This window comes from Petromyzon marinus, chromosome 13 (assembly GCF_048934315.1).
Source record: "Petromyzon marinus isolate PM22_M1 ecotype Great Lakes invasive population chromosome 13, UKy_Petmar_22M1.pri1.0, whole genome shotgun sequence".
NCBI lineage: Eukaryota > Metazoa > Chordata > Hyperoartia > Petromyzontiformes > Petromyzontidae > Petromyzon > Petromyzon marinus.
Window position 1 is genome coordinate 1,852,503 of NC_133679.1, and position 12,951 is coordinate 1,865,453.

The window sequence follows — 12,951 nt, forward strand, 5'->3', positions numbered from 1 at the left end:
TGTCTGTGTTAAATTTCGATTTAAAGCTTTCGTGACTGCAGGGATTCATCTTCTTGGTTCTTTTGGTAAAGTCACGTAGAATGGAAATAAAAATAATAATAAAATTCTCACGACGTTTCGGCCACAACACGTGGCCTTCTTCAGGTGAAGAAACAGGTCAATCCAGCTCTATCCATATTATTATCTAAATTGTCAAATTGTCATTGTTACCAGTAATTAAATGTGGTATGGTCACAGTTAATATTATGGCGGAACTTTTTTAAAGTTCCCATATTTCCGTATATAAAAGAGTATATGTACTGTATATACGATATGAAAATATACAATTATTGATAAAAAATACTTTACATGGTGATGAAAACACTGCAATAGTCGTTCCATTTATTTACCCAGGAAAGCCCCATTGAGCGTCAGTACCCCTTTTCCATGAGGGCCACGCATTGAGAAGTTTGGCCAATGTATTTTTAAATGAGTAACTTAAAGTGATTTAAGATCATGTAGAATTGTTAGGGAGCCAAACTAAGACACCCTTCGGATTTTTAGGGAGCCAGACTAAGACACCCTTAGGATTCTTAGGGAGCCATACTCAGGCACCCTTAGGATTCTTAGGGAGCCAGACTAAGACACCCTTAGGATTCTTATGGAGCCAGACTAAGACACCCTTAGGATTCTTAGAGAGCCAGACTAAGACACCCTTAGGATTCTTAGGGAGCCAGACTAAGACACCCTTAGGATTCTTAGGGAGCCAGACTCAGGCACACTTAGGATTCTTAGGGAGCCATACTCAGGCACCCTTAGGATTCTTATGGAGCCAGACTAAGACACCCTTAGGATTCTTAGAGAGCGAGACTCAGGCACACTTAGGATTCTTAGGGAGCCAGACTAAGACACCCTTAGGATTCTTAGAGAGCCATACTCAGGCACCCTTAGGATTCTTATGGAGCCAGACTAAGACACCCTTATGATTCTTAGAGAGCGAGACTCAGGCACACTTAGGATTCTTAGGGAGCCAGACTCAGGCACACTTAGGATTCTTAGGGAGCCAGACTAAGGCACCCTTAGGATCCTTAGGGAGCCAGACTCGGGCACCCTTAGGATTCTTAGGGAGCCAGACTAAGACACCCTTAGGATTCTTAGGGAGCCAGACTCAGGCACCCTTAGAATTCTTAGGGAGCCATACTAAGACACCCTTAGGATTCTTAAAGAGCCAGACTCAGGCACCCTTAGGATTCTGAGAGAGCCAGACTCAGGCACCCTTAGGATTCTTAGGGAGCCAAACTAAGACACCCTTCGGATTCTTAGGGAGCCAGACTAAGACACCCTTAGGATTCTTAGGGAGCCAGACTAAGGCACCCTTAGGATTTTTAGGGAGCCAGACTCAGGCACCCTTAGGATTCTTAGGGAGCCAGACTAAGACACCCTTAGGATTCTTAGGGAGCCAAACTCAGGCACCCTTAAGATTCTTAGGGAGCCAAACTAAGGCACCCTTAGGATTCTTAGAGAGCGAGACTCAGGCACACTTAGGATTCTTAGAGAGGGAGACTCAGGCACACTTAGGATCCTTAGGGAGCCAGACTAAGGCACCCTTAGGATTCTTAGGGAGCCAGACTCAGGCACCCTTAGGATTCTTAGGGAGCCAGACTAAGACACCCTTAAGTTTCTTAAGGAGCCAGACTCAGGCACCCTTAGGATTCTTAGGGAGCCAGACTAAGACACCCTTAGGATTCTTAGGGAGCCAGACTCAGGCACCCTTAGGATTCTTAGGGAGCCAGACTAAGGCACCCTTAGGATTCTTAGGGAGCCAGACTAAGGCACCCTTAGGATTCTTAGGGAGCCAGACTCAGGCACCCTTAGGATTCTTAGAGAGCCAGACTAAGGCACCCTTAGGATTCTTAGGGAGCCAGACTCAGGCACCCTTAGGATTCTTAGGGAGCCAGACTCAGGCACCCTTAGGATTCTTAGAGAGCCAGACTAAGACACCCTTAGGATTCTTAGGGAGCCAGACTCAGACACCCTTAGGATTCTTAGGGGGCCAGACTAAGGCACCCTTAGGATTCTTTGGGAGCCAGACTAAGACACCCTTAGGATTCTTAGGGAGCCAGACTAAGACACCCTTAGGATTCTTAGGGTGCCAGACTCAGGCACCCTTAGGATTCTTAGGGAGCCAGACTCAGGCACCCTTAGGATTCTTAGGGAGCCAGACTAAGACACCCTTAGGATTCTTAAGGAGCCAGACTCAGGCACCCTTAGGATTCTTAGGGAGCCAGACTCAGGCACCCTTAGGATTCTTAGGGAGCCAGACTCAGACACCCTTAGGATTCTTAGGGAGCCAGACTCAGGCACCTAGGATTCTTAGGGAGCCAGACTAAGACACCCTTAGGATTCTTAAGGAGCCAGACTCAGGCACCCTTAGGATTCTTAGGGAGCCAGACTCAGGCACCCTTAGGATTCTTAGGGAGCCAGACTCAGACACCCTTAGGATTCTTAAGGAGCCAGACTCAGGCACCCTTAGGATTCTTAGGGAGCCAGACTCAGGCACCCTTAGGATTCTTAGGGAGCCAGACTCAGACACCCTTAGGATTCTTAGGGAGCCAGACTCAGGCACCTAGGATTCTTAGGGAGCCAGACTAAGACACCCTTAGGATTCTTAGGGAGCCAGACTAAGACACCCTTAGGATTCTTAGGGAGCCAGACTCCGGCACCCTTAGGATTCTTAGGGAGCCAGACTCAGACACCCTTAGGATTCTTAAAGAGCCAGACTCAGGCACCCTTAGGATTCTTAGGGAGCCAGACTAAGACACCCTTAGGATTCTTAAAGAGCCAGACTCAGGCACCCTTAGGATTCTTAGGGAGCCAGACTCAGGCACCCTTAGGATTCTTAGGGAGCCAGACTCAGGCACCCTTAGGATTCTTAGGGAGCCAGACTCAGGCACCCTTAGGATTCTTAGGGAGCCAGACTTAGACACCCTTAGGATTCTTAGGGAGCCAGACTAAGACACCCTTAGGATTCTTAGGGAGCCAGACTCAGGCACCCTTAGGATTCTTAAAGAGCCAGACTCAGGCACCCTTAGGATTCTCTAGGGAGCCAGACTAAGACACCCTTAGGATTCTTAAAGAGCCAGACTCAGGCACCCTTAGGATTCTCTAGGGAGCCAGACTAAGACACCCTTAGGATTCTTAAAGAGCCAGACTCAGGCACCCTTAGGATTCTTAGGGAGCCAGACTCAGGCACCCTTAGGATTCTTAGGGAGCCAGACTCGGGCACCCTTAGAATTCTTAGGGAGCCAGACTCAGGCACCCATAGGATTCTTAGGGAGCCAGACTTAGACACCCTTAGGATTCTTAGAGAGCCAGACTCAGGCACCCTTAGGATTCTTAAGAAGCCAGACTCAGACACCCTTAGGATTCTTAAGAAGCCAGACTCAGGCACCCTTAGGATTCTTCGGTCTCGATGTAAACGCCCCGACGCTCACGGAGAGCATTTTGAGAGCATCGTCGCCGTGCGAACCACTCTCGTTATAATTATTGATGCTTTGCCTGTAATTAATTACAGATTATAGGCTCTGTTAAAGTGCTGAAGTGCATTATAATATTTTGACTGATTTTGTAAGTTGATATCAATGGATTGGCGTGGTTCATGACTGTAAAAATCGCGGCGAGTTATAGCGGTCATTTCAAGGAAGAATTTGGGTGGCTATCGCAATGAGTCTGGGCGTGTTATGCTGCGTAATGAAGCATATAGCTTGTCGCTGCACTATTATTATCAGCGTTTTCCCAATATCACAGTTGATATATTGGGATCAATCATTTTAAATGTTGCGTTGTTATACAGTTCAAAATTATATGACGTGTATAGTTCTTCAGTCGTGATACGTGTACTGTGTAAAGTCTACAAGTGTATGCTACAATGATTTAACTGTTTGATAATGTATATGCGCATGAAATGTATTTATTTATACGAATATATGATGAAAGTAATTCAAATTATATTACCCCACAATTGTATTTCTGGTACATGCTTCTAACTACTAAAACATTACAAAATGTGTTTACCTGTACTCACCTATGGTGGGAAGCACGGGCATATCAATTGATATGTTTTGATTGCAATGAAATAGAAAAAAAGTAATGTTTTATTGCAGTATGTTAATTTACGTTTTAGTTTTCAGTCATTTAATTGAATAGACAACAGTAATTTAACCTTTATTTGCATATTCGTTTGCAATTTCTAAAACATGATTCTGTGTACTTGCTTATAGTTCAAATGTAACGTTGTATACCGCTGAATGTAGTGATACAGATAACATACATTATATGTTCTTATTATAATATTGACGTAGTTAATATTAACACCGCCAGTAGTTTGTTTGTAATATAATTGGGTATTTATTACTAAATCCACTATGTTTGGTGAAGTCGGTATTCAGTAGATGTTACCCATATTTTCCTTATCAGATATGTTGACTCGTTTGTATTAGACGTAACATATAAACAGCAATAATAACAATTAAAACCATGTCGTGAGTTACTTTTAACATGAAAAAATCATAGGATAATTTATACACTCAAAATGACCTTTTTCTTTTGCACAGTAATAATAACACCCCAATTCCGAACTATATTACCGTCGGTACAATACGATAAACATGGATAGGACTAAATAAATGAAAGTTTCTTCTTGATTGACAATGGTGTCAGTTGTTTACTTAATATTTGTATATTTAACATGTATTCGATAAAAGTACCCAAACAAGTAATTTCAACAAGTAAAGCAATAAAATCACGTGTATTACCTGTGTAATTTTTTCTACATTATATCCTGTACTTCAAGGCCGTAATTATAATATATATTGCGGGGGAAAACATCCCGCTCAATATTCAAATATGCTCAAAATGTCCCCCCCCCCCAATATATTGCTATAAAAAATTGCTATGCTATGTAAATAAAAACAACAATTTGTTAAACCTTGGCCACAATATCTGGACTTGTCTTCATATAACAATGCATAGATTTCTGTTTATATGATTGTGGTTATGGTTGTACTTTATTAAACCCTAATCTCTGCCATTACATACAATGATACAAGAAATGGTAAAAACAGAGCAATGTAATACAATACACTAGTAGACATTATTGTAAAAAATAAATAAAAATTCCATCCCATGTGTTAGTGAATTTTTCAAATTTTGATATTTTTCTGGGTTGGGACCTCCAGTCACCCTGGAAGATTTGGTCCCCCCCCCCCAATGTTGACTCCATGGCTACGGCCTTGCTGTACCTACATAAATATTTGCATGGGTTTGTATTTACTTTTGTACATTGCCTTATAAATACGTCCGTACAAACTAGTAGGCACACGTCACACATCCCAGTTTATATGCGCAGCGATATATTGCACAAACTCGTGTTCTAAAGCTTTGAGGTTAGTGCCTTTACGAAAGCAATTATTACCTGGAGAGAGAAAAAAAGGCGCATTCTACATTGTTAACACTGGGCTTCTTTGTTTATTCTAAGAGCAGCACGTGCGGTTTCCGTGAAACTCAAAAGCGCGCAGTGAATTGTAGAGAGATAGAGGGAGAAAAAGAGCGAACTCGCCTTTTGTTTAACAAACGAATTGAGAAATCAATAGAGCAGGGAGTGTGATGCTGGGGGAAGGAAGGCAAACAAAAACGAGGAGAGTTTAACTTTTCAGCCAGCAGGCCTTCATCTGGACCTGTTGGCCAAATCGTTGACGGGGTCCTCGTTTTCGTTTTGCACCGCGCCTATCGATTCCCCCCCCCCACGCTCGCCACCGACTCGCAGGAGGCCGCCGCTGCTGCCGCTGCTGCCGCGGCAGCTGCCACCGCTGCTGCTGCTGCCCTAGCCCAACGTCTCAACGCCTGCCGCACAGCGAAGCCGTCCAGCGCGGCGGCTTGCTGGAAGCAAGTCCGCCCGTTGTGTGTCGGGTGCGCGTCCGTCTGTCTGTGTGTCTATCTGTGTGTGTCTGTCTGTGTCTATCTGTGTGTGTCTATCTGTGTGTGTCTGTCTGTGTGTCTTCTGTGTGTGTCTTCTGTGCGCGTCTGTGTGTGTCTTCTGTGTGTGTCTGTATGTGTGTGTCTTCTGTGTGTGTCTTCTGTGCGCGTCTGTGTGTGTCTTCTGTGTGTGTCTATCTGTGTGTTTGTCTGTGCGCGTCTGTGTGTGTGTATCTGTGTGTGTCTGTCTGTGTGTGTGTGTCTTCTGTGCGCGTCTGTGTGTGTCTTCTGTGTGTGTCTATCTGTGTGTCTGTCTGTGCGCATCTGTATGTGTGTCTTCTTGTGTGTCTTCTGTGTGTGTCTGTATGTGTGTCTTCTGTGTGTGTCTATCTGTGTCTGTCTGTGTGTGTTTGGGGAGTGGCGACCTCGGGTTCGATTCCCGCTCACGGCCAACATCAGTAACGATTATTTGAAGCGGTCCTGGGCATCCCCTAGGTCGACTCAGCCTCAAATGAGTACCTAGTGCGGTGTGTAAACATCGCCACTAGGGAGACAAAGGTGGTCGGGCGTGGTGCTGGCCACCCACCCCCTCGTTGCGTGCCGGGCTTCATAGCTGCTTCTCGCGAACAGCACTTGCCCCAACAGTCTGTTCAAGCTCGACGGGATATTTTTGTGTTTGTGCCGTAAATTTTAAGGCTTCCGTCAAGACTTTTGTGCGGGAAACGTATTGTCGTGTACCAACTCCCTCGCTATTGCTTCTTGGGAAATAAATAAATAAACATGCAATACATCGATACCAATTTAGGATCCTAGAAATCTTGAAATGACCAAAACGACTCTCACCAAAACTAATATAAGTAAGCACTTCAATAGAGCTTCGGTCCCATGATTGATCATAGGCTTACCGTAGAGTATCAAATAACGCGGCAAAAGTGTTGGGTTATTGCACATGTTAAATAATACTATATGTAAGGAATATTTTTTTTAAAAGGCGATTAAAAAAAAAATCTGTAATAAAGCACAGCTGCTTGTAATTACCGCATTAACAATTTTGTGGAGGGTGGAAAAAAATGCGAGTGTGTACTTTCAAACATAACAGTGCAACGACAGCTATTGATGCCCGCGGTTGCGGGGGTGTTTGAAGCCTCTCCTTTTTCCGAGTCACTTGGCCCATTGTGCAGCAGATCGTGAACAGATGGCACGTGTGGGTCTGAGGGTACGCTCGGCCAAGCACGTTACCCACGCGTTAGCCCCAAAAACCCTGCCAGACCCCCTGCGTTTCTCCTGCCTCCCTCTCCTTCCCTCCTCCTCCTCCTGTCTGCCCTCCCTCCTCCTGGGTTCACAGGATGCACGACCTCCTCCCTCCCTCGCTCCTCCTGCTGCTCCCTCCGAGATGCAGTGGGGCTGCGTGCGCATTATCTCCCAGGCAAGCCTCTCTCTTTTGCTCATAACTCTCGTGCGGTGTCGCGCGTTTCGAGTCTCTCGCATCTCACGTCCGCCTTAATTAAACCCCCCCCACCCTCCTTGTTTTCATTAACGAACGAGAAGATACACTCGGATATGTTCATTTCTAACGGCAGTGGCGTAAAAGGGCGCCGCGAGTTGAATTGCCCTTGCAGTGGTCACCGTTCGGAAGACATCTTCTATTGAACGTTAAACATTGCCATTTTACAATCAGGGTCATTGCTGCGCGTCCAATAATCATACCAAGTGTGATAGAATACCTCTGTGAGTAGGAGAATAATGTTCATAATAACAACTGTAAATAATGTATAAGTTAGGCACTGGTGTTTTTGATATTTTTTTCTTTGTTAAAGAAATCAATATAATTGCTGGGTGCCCAAGTGATTATTACCAGCAAACCAGTGTGATGCACCTGTGCCTTAGAAGGACAAACGTTTACTATTGGGGCACATTACTTCCAATTTTTTGTGTATATTTTTGCCCCAATTGCTGCTCGTTTTGTTCAACAGTATATAATTTACATGACGGCGTGTATTCGGTGTTCGGAGCATGTGTTTGTTTCTAAATGTTTCAGTTTAAATGCAACTTTATTGGTACGAAGGAATAATAATTTTACAAGCCACGGTAGAAAGATGCACGTGAACAATCAGCAGCCATGCTTTTTATTATCAGTAAACAGGTATTATTGATTTCCAGTTTTTTTTTTAATCAACTGCTGGATTTGTTTGTCATGGGAGATGTTGGACCATGGAATTAGTAAATAGAAAACCGCGCATTCATAATTCTGCCAATATATTCTAGTACTCTGCCATTAAAACATTGAGAAGTTTGCATACCTTAGTACATGCACGTCGCAAAATGTTTATATAACAGTTTTAAAAGTCACATGTTAAACATAGCGCAAAAGTTGTATTCTGTTTTTTTCAATAAGATGACATTTTAAGGCACGTTAATTTTCTATAAAATGAAACCTCCAGAAGCAAAGTATTAGCCCTCAGGTTGTGATTGCATGGTAAGAAGCCAGATTTGGGCTTTGAGATTATCCTGCCCACACGAATGTAAAGCCCAGTCTACAAGTTTTTGCTTTATAAGATTAGATGCAGATTTCTGATTGTACCGCGGCCGCAAACAAGGATTCCTGGATCAGACGGCCCCAAATCGGGGCTTACACTCCTACAGCTGTGCCTTCCTCAGACAGGAATTAGAGAAATCAGAACGTGGTTCGTGCATAAAAATAAATCCAAAACAAACGTGAGCCCCCTCCCCCACTCGCGATGCATATTCTGGATTAAGCAAAAAAGAATGAAAGGATAACGAGTGGATTTACAACAAAAAAGAAATAAAACTAATTTAGCTTAAAAACTAATAAAAATGTGCACTGTACTCAACGGAGCGTGTTGGTGAATAAAGCAATTAATTGCTTGGTATTAATTTATCGTTAAGCTGGTTTCGGCCATTATCGCACACATTCATTGTTTGCATTGTTACGTGGTGGTTTAGTGGACAATTGAGCGCAAGCAAATGCGGCGCACGTTTTACATATTTTGTATAAAGCGACCCGATGGATCCGGCTTTCTTAAACGATGGAATTTTTGACTTGCGACCTACGATATATACTGTATTATAAAGATGCACACACACACACATGTGCTTGAACGCACGGACTACCATGCGCTGTACGCCTGTGTAGCGCTTGTAGTCAAAAAGATGTCCCGTAATCAAAGGATCTTAGCATTTAATTTACCATGTACAGTACAACGGTATTTTTACAAATTGTATTATATATAGATTTATTTTTCAACTACATTTCTTGTATCTACATTTTACAGAAACAATGATGCAGCCAGTGTTTGCAAGGTGTATAAAGAATGCATCAAATACTGTGCCTATCAACAAACATTCTGCTGACAAGTTGAGCCCATAATGCCAATGTGCATTATATCATTCGTTAATTATACATCTTCTGATTCCGTTAGAATTACCGCTGTTTAAGATGAAAACAAAAGTTTTGTTTTACCGCAACTATATGCCTAACACGATACTCGTTTAGTTTGTAACATTACCTGGTCATCGTTGATATCCTTATTAGAACGGCCAGATTAAGCCAATAGTCTCACGGACCAAGACATTGTGAGTGTAATTGGGACTTAACCCTGCGACACACCAATACTCTGGAGATATTCAAATGAATACCGGCTTTTGAGCACGACTGCTGTAGATCGAAAGTCAACAGTCGTTGTGTTATGGATAGATTAGTTCCTGGCGTAGAAATGTGGAATCGTCGCGTATGACTCAGCACCACCGGTAGGGATTAGCAATCACCCAACGCTGACAAGAACGTGGGGAGGCGGCGTTAATCTACTTAAACTGTTTAATTTGCTTTACGTGGAAAGAGTATTGCGTGTTTCTTCCCCGTCGCTAGGTTATGCACATAATTCGGTTACAGGCATGAGATCGATTTGTAAAATATATATGTACACGGAATAATTCCGCTTTGCGCAAGTTCTACGAGCTGTCTGCATCGCGCCAGCGGGCTCGTCACGAAACCTGGAACACTCCATCCAGCATCTTGTTCGTCATATCTTTGAGCTCAAAGATGTTTACACTTTAATATTTTATACGCCCAGCTAATATATATGCTGTGGAGTACCCGCTTCCTCAAATGGATTTGTCATCAATAATGCGGTTTGCTTAATGCAATCTGCATCTTCATACAATCTATTAGGCAGTATTCCACTTTCTCGTGGTTTATTTTCACTCTAATTACACATCACCTTCTCTGCACATCTTGTAAAATGAGGATGTTGCACGACGGGATTTTACAAAGTCTCTGTTTTAGCTTTTGTAAGCTTAATATTACAATTTCAAAATTTAATGTGACTATTTTTTTACCTATTGGGAACACGTAGTAAAGGTGTGTTGTATATCTTTAGAAAATTGCCTCTTGAGCAATATTGGTTAAAATAAGGAGATTTTAAATATATATGTTTGTAGGTAATTTACACTTTCTGAATTTATCGAAAATATGAACACACACAAAAATATAGAAACTGTACTCGACGTAGCAAACACTTTTATCCAAGAGATAGATATTTTGCTATTTTTTTCCATTTATCTGTGAAATATATATCTGATTATTCTTGCTTCTTTCGGTAAAGTCACGTAGAAGGGAAACAATAAATAACTCAAATATAAAACAATAAAATTCTCACGACGTTTCGACTGCAACACAAGCAATCATCATCAGGTGTGAACACCACAGCAAGAAATTTTGAAAAAAGTGACGTTAGCAACACGAGAGCGTTTTGGCAGTTTGTTCAGATGGACGAGTCCATCTATGTTCGGAAAAGAGGAACATAGATGGACGAGTCCATCTATGTTCGTGACTTTACCGAAAGAACCAAGAATATGAATCCCTGCAGTCACGAAAGCTTCAAATAAAAAAATATATCTGATTGTTTAGCAAACTTATTTTATGTAATTGTCGTTTTTAAAAATTATATTTATCTTCAGTCCAACTTTGCTGCCCTCTCGATTAAGTTCTTCTCACATTTGCCACCGTTCATACCCGTCAGATGTCACGCCGACTCCATCGCCGCCAAATTTGAGATGTGCCACTGTCGTCCCAATGTACATTTTTCCCTGCTTTATCCAATCCAGCCTATGGAAAAAGATCTTCAACTCTCGCTGTGAATAACTTCGCAATAGGGCATCAACGTACCTGACTTCCCTTGTTAATATGTAATCTTTTATGCAGCCTCAATGTGACTGTAAATTGTTTTTCATCATTTATAAATATTGTTTTATTTAGGCTTTGCTTTGTAAGAGCTTTGAAAAAGACTTAATGGATTCCCAATACCGCCGTGCCTAGACTGTGTAGACTATAAAATGGCATTTGACTCCATGGAAATTGATACTTCATTCATTATGTGAAACATAAAATATTTTAATATTACATTCCATGACGTCACAGTTTGCAGCACTGACTTTTTTATGGAACATTTTCGAATGCTCTGCAAACATTACTCAGTGGCCACATGTCTCATTCTCCTTGGCACGTGAGTTAACAACCTCACAGTGACCTTGGGGTTTTGGAATCCCACGGTTTACTCTTCAAATACATATCCACACAAATATTAGACGGTAAGTCAAGTCGTTTTTATAACTTGATATAAAATATATATCAATGGTATTAGCAAAATCAGAGTGATAAGGAGGCGACTGACCGCTAGTGAGCGAGTGAGTGAAATGAAAGAGTGAGTTCTGAGTCATCAATCAACCTGATCACTCTATGTTGAATTTTATCAAGTGCAGTGAGGTAGGAACTGGGTGCTCCGCCCCACATTATAAACGTATTAAAACTGTGGTGAATTATTGCTGTGTAAATGTATGCACGTATGTTGAACTTCATTTGCGCCATACGTAGCCAACCGTCCTAATCGGAGGTGCGAGGTTATGATACGCATAGTTGTAATATGCCTTCGATGCTTCGTTCACCAGAGTAGTAAAATAGACATTCCATAATTATCAGTCATGATATTGCCCGTCAGCGGCCTGTGTTGGTATGTGTGTGTAAGTGCCATGACTCTGAACTGCCATTCCAAATGCAATTCCGCTGGTATTGTGTATCATATGATAACGTGATACTGCATAAGACTACTTAGTATAGCCATCTATGGGAGTCCGACATTTATACATGGAAATATTTGGTATTGTAGAATTGCATTTTGAAATAGTGATACAGTGCTCATTATGAATCTGTAGACTTGCAATTATGCCAATAATTGGCTACGTGTTACCAGGTGCATTATGCTAATCTATCGATGCTGCAGAACGCACGTGTCTATAAACTAACATCTCCATGTGTATGCGTGTATGTGCGTATACTTGTACAGTGCTGTAATATACAACGCAATGTAAAGCGTTCATTGCGTATGTTTTTTTTTCATTGATTGAATATATTAGATAAATAACCAATAACATTACTTTATGATCTCTTACAATTTGGTTTTGTGATACTTTACCGAGTCACAATTGGTAGCACTGGGTCAGCGCCATGAGCTGCTAGGTTTGTATCAACCACCCCAGGATGAATCTGATTCCCACACATATACAGTTAAAACTAAACTATTTCAATCAATTTTTATAGGCCCACTGAGCTATATACTGTAGCTTTTTCAGAAGTAACCTGGCTCCAAATTATAGCTCAACGGAAGTGGCTTATCGCGTGAAAATGTATAGCAGCCAAATACTCTAAAACGCATGATGTTCATTCTAAATATAAAGGGGAAAACCGGAGGACCCAGAGAAAAATTCATGTGACCACGGGGTGGAGAACGTGCAAACTCCAAATAAACAGCAGCAGGCGTCAGGGTTGGGATCGAACCCACGGCCTCCTGTGTACCAGGCGAGGTAGTTAACATCTCGCCACTGTGGCACCACAATTTGGTGGTCTATGCCCGGTCAGTGCTGACTGATGTTGGCATCTCCTGGCTCTGCCTGGCTGATTCGCTCGGCAGGTGCACACACGACCAC

The 12,951-nt window shown here is 42.3% G+C and overlaps 1 long non-coding RNA gene across 2 annotated transcripts in view; it reads right to left on the reverse strand.

Moving 5' to 3' along the window:
- Positions 1 to 12,951, reverse strand: part of LOC116942199 (uncharacterized) — a 111,656-nt gene that overhangs the window by 67,235 nt on the left and 31,470 nt on the right. The window lies entirely within an intron of this gene.